Source organism: Henckelia pumila, chromosome 3 (assembly GCF_033568475.1).
Source record: "Henckelia pumila isolate YLH828 chromosome 3, ASM3356847v2, whole genome shotgun sequence".
NCBI lineage: Eukaryota > Viridiplantae > Streptophyta > Magnoliopsida > Lamiales > Gesneriaceae > Henckelia > Henckelia pumila.
The window spans coordinates 172,723,641-172,730,102 of record NC_133122.1 but is presented as its reverse complement, the minus strand read 5'-3'; the positions used below and the strand labels follow the sequence as shown (position 1 = coordinate 172,730,102).

At 28.1% G+C, this 6,462-nt stretch overlaps 1 pseudogene; it reads right to left on the bottom strand.

The window, feature by feature from the left end:
* Nucleotides 1-1,092: 1,092 nt before the first annotated feature.
* Nucleotides 1,093-3,051, bottom strand: LOC140886345 (protein ANTAGONIST OF LIKE HETEROCHROMATIN PROTEIN 1-like; annotated as a pseudogene).
* Nucleotides 3,052-6,462: the final 3,411 nt, after the last annotated feature.

Genomic DNA, 6,462 nt, shown 5'->3' with positions numbered 1-6,462 from the left:
TACTAGCATTTACTATGACGAGAAGTTCATGTCTCGAAACAGGGATTTTCTCTTTGGGTAATGTGTGAAGATGTATAACTTTTACTATTTATTGGATTTTATCAGCACAACCTTGCATATTTCTGAGTAAAGCTTTTGCCATAAGATCTATGTTAAAATTAAAATTGGTCTCAATGCCCAGTTATAAATTCATTATGTTACAGGTCTCATGAGAAATTAAATGTCAGCAGAGATGATTGACCATATAGTCGATGAGCATCATATTGAAATAGATGCTAAGACCACAAAAAGAATGAAGGTGTGAGCTGATGATGATGCATCAATCAATGTCGTCAATTTGGTTGCATCTTACTAACTCTTTTCCTTATTCTTTGAAATCTTAAGAAAAACATCTTAATTATCTTTCTTTTCAGTGACGTTCTTTTCCATCAAAAATTTTATTCTGTATATTGTTTTTTTTTTTTTTTGCTATATGGAGTTTTTAAAGCATTTTTTTACTATTTAGGCATATCTTTTCTGCGGATGAATTTTTTTTATAAGCGATTAGCTTAATTTGATCACACAAGTATTTGTGTTAGATGGTAAAACACGAAAACATTTACTTCTAACTGAGAGAATTTAAGTTTACAGATTTTGGTGTAACACTAACTCCAAGATAGTGTAATTTCTATACCAAATACAAAAATCATCTCCAACCCATTCACTTTAAACTCTACACTAAAAAGAATATTCTCGAAATATTCTCTATTATTTTATTTACAATAACTAATTTATTCCACCAAATATTTTTAACATAATAATTAAATATCATTAATATCTAATTAATAATTTCTACATAAATACTCATTAGAAATATTAACGAAGTAAAAAATTTAACTAAATATATTTTAATAATTATTAAAATATATAATTTTATTTATTTTAATATTTAAACTTAGTATTTATTTTATGATTTTTAATTTTATTTTAAATCATTAAACTTCATTAGTAATTACAATCACACATAAAAATAATCTGAAGATAACAAACTGGAATACAAAAAATATTAAAATGATGCTCACAAAATAGAAACTAAACACAAATAAGTAAGTTTTAATTAATCGAATTACTATATAAATCCCATAAATGGTCGATTAGTGCATCTCGTAGTGCGAAGTGAGCCTCTCTATCCCTTAATTTTTTATACCGAGCAAGAAATTCTTGAAATCTTATATTTTGATCTGTAACCACTTCCACATTCGGAGTCGGTGCTTCCATCGCATCTTGTATTGGTGTATCCAAGTCACGCTCATCCTCGATGATCATGTTGTGCATTATAATACAAGCAGTCATTATATCATGCAACTGTTTCTTCTGCCAAGCACGTGCCGGAGATGCTATAATTGCAAATCGTGATTGAAGTACTCCAAATGCGCGTTCGACGTCTTTTCTACACGATTCCTGTTTCATTGCAAAATATTTTTTTTTGGGACCACGTGGATCATGAATAGTTTGCACAAGAGTTGACCATTTAGGATATATATCATTCGCTAAGTAATATCCTTGATGATACTCTTTTCTCCCAATAAAGTAGTTTGCTGGAGGAGCGATGCCTTGTGCAAGATTTGAAAATAGATTGGATGCCTCGAGAACATTAATGTCATAGTTAGACCCCGGCATACCAAAAAATGCATGCCATATCCATAGATCATAATCAGCAACTGCTTCTAAAATAATGGTTGGAGAACTACTACGGCCCGCATATTGTCCTGCCCATGCTGTTGGACAATTTTTCCATCTCCAATGCATACAATCCAAGCTTCCCAACATTTCAGGAAATCCACGTTTTTCACCAATACGCAGTAGTCTATCAATATCAATGGGGGTAGGTGACCTCAGATATCGCTCTGCAAACACATCTACAATATCTCGAGAAAAACGTTGAAGACATTGAATTGTAGTTGATTCTCCTATCTTAGTATATTCATCAGCAGCATCCGCAGGTGTGCCGTATGCCAACATCCGCATTGCAATTGTAATTTTTTGATTAGTAGAGAGTCCAATTCGACCAAGACTATCTACCCGTTGTGTGAAATAGCGATCGTGATTCTTCACAGCATCAGCAATACGAGAAAAAAGGCCCCGTGACATTCAAAAACGTCTTCGAAACATTACTTCATTGTATCTTGGATTCTCAGCGAAATAATCGTTGAATAGGTTACGATCAGCCATTTCTCTATCACGTCGAATTACGATATGTCCGGGAATCGACCCTCCATGTTTGACTTCAGATTCATATTGCTCAGCATATGAAGCTGCTAAAATTGTGTTATTGGTGGCTAGGCTCCCTAATAAATTTTATGTTTCATGAATGGACTCAAAGTGATCTTGCATATGTGAATCAAATTCATCAGATGAGCTGGATGATGCTGAATGAAAAAAATGAAAATTTTGAAAATTCATGTTGTATATTGATAGTTGGAAATTGGTACGTATGACATCCAACTCTTCATATGATTTACATATATAGAAAAACTAAAGCTATTACCATTATCTTCATCAATAATCTAATCTAATTTATACACCGTCAGATTAGATTTTTTTTAATCGGAACCGTGTGATCTTTATCTTGCATCCAATAAATTATTTACATTGTCAGAGTACATTGTAGTTGTCAATGTTGTGTGGGTACCAATGCCACAATAATGTCTTTCCATTTGTTTATATATATAAAAATATTTTTTTAATGTATGCTTTATATTAAAATATTATTAAAAACTTATAATATAATTTTTTAATATTATATAATAATGTACACAACAATACGTGTAACAATAAATTTATAATATAATTATATATAAATTTAAAAAAATTTATTTATTTATATATCTTTATCCTATATCCAAAAAATCTGATCATATATATTAACCGTCGGATTAGATTTCATGTAGATAGAAACCATATGATCTTTATCTTATATTTTGGAAATCTTATCTGATTTATACACCGTCTGATTAGATTACATTCAATCACAACCATCAACTTCATATCATCTAGCTTCAATAAATTCATACGACCTAATTTATTTTCGAATCGCCATTTCCAATTCTTATCTCCCAACATATTTTACTTTCAATGGCTTCGAATGCACGATCTGATTCTTATTCATTTCAAGAAGATATACACCTTTGTTATGTTTATCTTGACATTTCTCAGGATCCTATCATAGGCATAAACCAATCGCGAAATCAATTCTGGGATCGTGTCGAGCAAAGCTACAACAATTCCAGAGCACCCGACATTACAGAAGTTCGTAACAAAAGATCTGTGCAATCTCGTATGGGGTTAATATTGTCGGCAATTAGTAAATTAAGAGCCTGCATCCAACAAGTTGAACTACTCCATCCAAGCGGTGCTTCAGAAATGGATATTGCGAGTTTTGTGTCATGACATTTCTACACTTATATATTACTATAATTACTTTATGATATTTATCTTTACTTTAATTTTACGTACAAATTATCCATGCAAAATAGTTAATGAAACAGGATGCTAATTTCAAGAAAGGTTTTAAGTTTGATCATGTATGGACTATTATGAAAGTTATGGGAAAATTTACAGCTTCACCTATCCCGTCACGTACACCAATTCAAAGAGGTATTGAATTTTTCGAATCTCCACAATCAGACACACAAGCAATAGATTCTCCCAAATCAGCTTCCCCTGGATTATCACCATTTGAGATTAACTTGAGCGATGAAAATAGTGGTGGCAGTTCATCACAGCGACCACTTGGAGTGAAAAAATCCAAATTGAAAAAGAAAAAAGATGAATATATGTCACACACAATTGAATCAATGAAATTAGGACAAGAAAAAATTCTTGAGATTATCTAACATGGAAATGCTTATCGTGAACAAAACAATGAACTACAACTGAAACGGATGCAGGAAACTGAACGAAAATTGGAACAAAATGAAACAAAAATAGAACAAAATCGACAAATGTTGGATCTGACCCGGTTTCAAGAAGAAAACAAAATTTTAGTAATAGATCTAAACTCTATTCAAGATCGATCTTTGCGTGAAAACTTTCGGGCCGAACAATCAAGAATTTTGAATGAGAGGGAAGAAAGAAAACGTGCTCGTGATAGTCTCAACTATGGCAAATATTTTGGAGACATTGGAGGATTTGGATCCAGCTTACTGCCTTTTTAAAGTTTCATTAATGCTTGTCATCCAATGTATTTTGTTTTATTGTGATGTGATTTTTAATAATTTGTTGTTTATTATCTTGTTTAAATTTATGTTGTATCGTTGTCTTTGATTTTAAGTGTTGATTAGTTTATTTTATTTTATGTTGTATTGTATTGTGATTTTCGAAAATTTAATGTTTTGTTATGTTTGTTTATTTCATTGTCTATCATTATCTTTGATTTTCAATAAATTTAGTGTTTGAATCTTATTTTTTTTCTCAAAATTGTATTTTTCTATTCGATGTTAATTAATTAAATTAAAGTTACATAATTTAGAAAATTAAAATTATTATTAAAATTTATTACACATAAAAAAAATAATATTAAAAACAATTACATATAACATTCGTAATTATGAAATTAAACTTTTATTAGTTTATTCAACTAATAATATAATTCACGTCTTAAATTTACTTATTTATTACCAAATAAATTTTTTTTATCTAATTTATTTCATAAAATATTTATAAATACAATAATTTATATATTTATTAATTAATATGGTATTATAAAAAGAATAATTAAGTAAGGTGGTTATCTATTAAACATTTTATTTAAAAAAAATTAATTATACATTTATTAAAAATATGATAAGATTATTCAAATTTTAAATCAAAATATATTATAATTAATAATTACAACAAATAAATTGTAATGGTAAAAACATAGAAATTAGAAATATTAATGAATTAAAAAATTTAACTAAATATATTTTAATAATTATTTTAAAAAATCTAATTTATTTTTTTTAATATGCGCGTCCTACTAAACATAGTAGGACGCCTTTATAATTTCAGTCTATTTTTTTTAAAAAAAATCTGTTTATTTAAAATGTATCATAATTTTTTCTATGTAAAATTTTAATTAATATTTATATTAAAATATTATTTTTTTATAATTAAAAACATAAATTTAGTTATTTATTACATAAATAAAGTTTTTAACTGATTTATTCCATAAAATATTTATAAACACAATAATTTATAAATTTATTATTATTTTATTAATTAATATAATATTATAAAAGAATAATTAAGTGATGTAATTATCTATAAAAAATTTTAAAAAAATTATACATTTATTAAAAATATAATCTGATTATTAAAGTTTTAAATCAAAATATCCTAAAATTAAAAATTAAAACAAATATATTAAATTTAAAGATATGAAATTTAAAAGAAAAAAGATTAAAAAAAACAAACGTATACAATTACAAAAGAAAAGGAAAAAATGAAAAAAAAAAAAAAAAGAAAAGAAAATCCTACGCTATTGTTACAGTGTTGCACAGCATTCCTCCACATAGCGCTAAGTATAGCGCTGGGTTGGAGGAATGAACCCAACACCAAATTGGTGTCTAGTGTTGGGTTGGAGAAGCCCTAAGGCTTTAATATTTATTAAAAATTAGCTTTCACACTTTAGTCTTTGGGTTAGATGGCAAAATAGAAAGACAAGGATTGCTTACTGAACAAGGAGTACCTTTTTTTGGTTTTCTTTTTCAAAGGGATCTAGTTTTTGTTATTCATTTAAAAAAAAAAAAAAAAATTAAGTCTCCCGCCTAACATCAGTCTACTTTGTGATGTCAAGTTTAATGAATTTTATTGCTTTTATTTTATTCGATGGTATATTTATTTTATTGGACTTTGTCTCGGGTGGGGAAATTTCAATTAAATTACCGTGTTATCTTGTTGTAATGGATAAATCTTTAATGTTCTTATCTACCGAATTAAGTGTTTGCAATTTCAATTAAATTACCGTGTTATCTTGTTGTAATGGATAAATCTCTTATGTTCCTATCTACCGAATTAAGTGTTTGCTTTTTACTTCTTTGAAGGAAATGATACGTGCAAGTTCTATGGCCACGGTAAGTGTTAATTATAAACAATATTGGTATTATTATTTTATTTTTTGTTTAATTTTTGATCAGCTATATTATCATTGCCTCATGTTTTAGAATTGAATCAGGGATTTTCTCTAATTTATAGAGCAGAAGGGAAACACATTTTTTATATGATATCGTGGCTAACTGTCGGAATGGCATAGATGTTGACAAGCGAGTAGCTTTAAGACTTTAACACAAGGAACCATATCCCATTTTCAATGCAATGCTTTTTATGTACTCTCATTTCACTTGTTTTTTAATCTTTATTGTTTTAACGTTCACTATATTGTTCGACTACTTGACTGATATAGTTGTTACATGTTAAAAACTGGTTTACAGGTTTGATTTA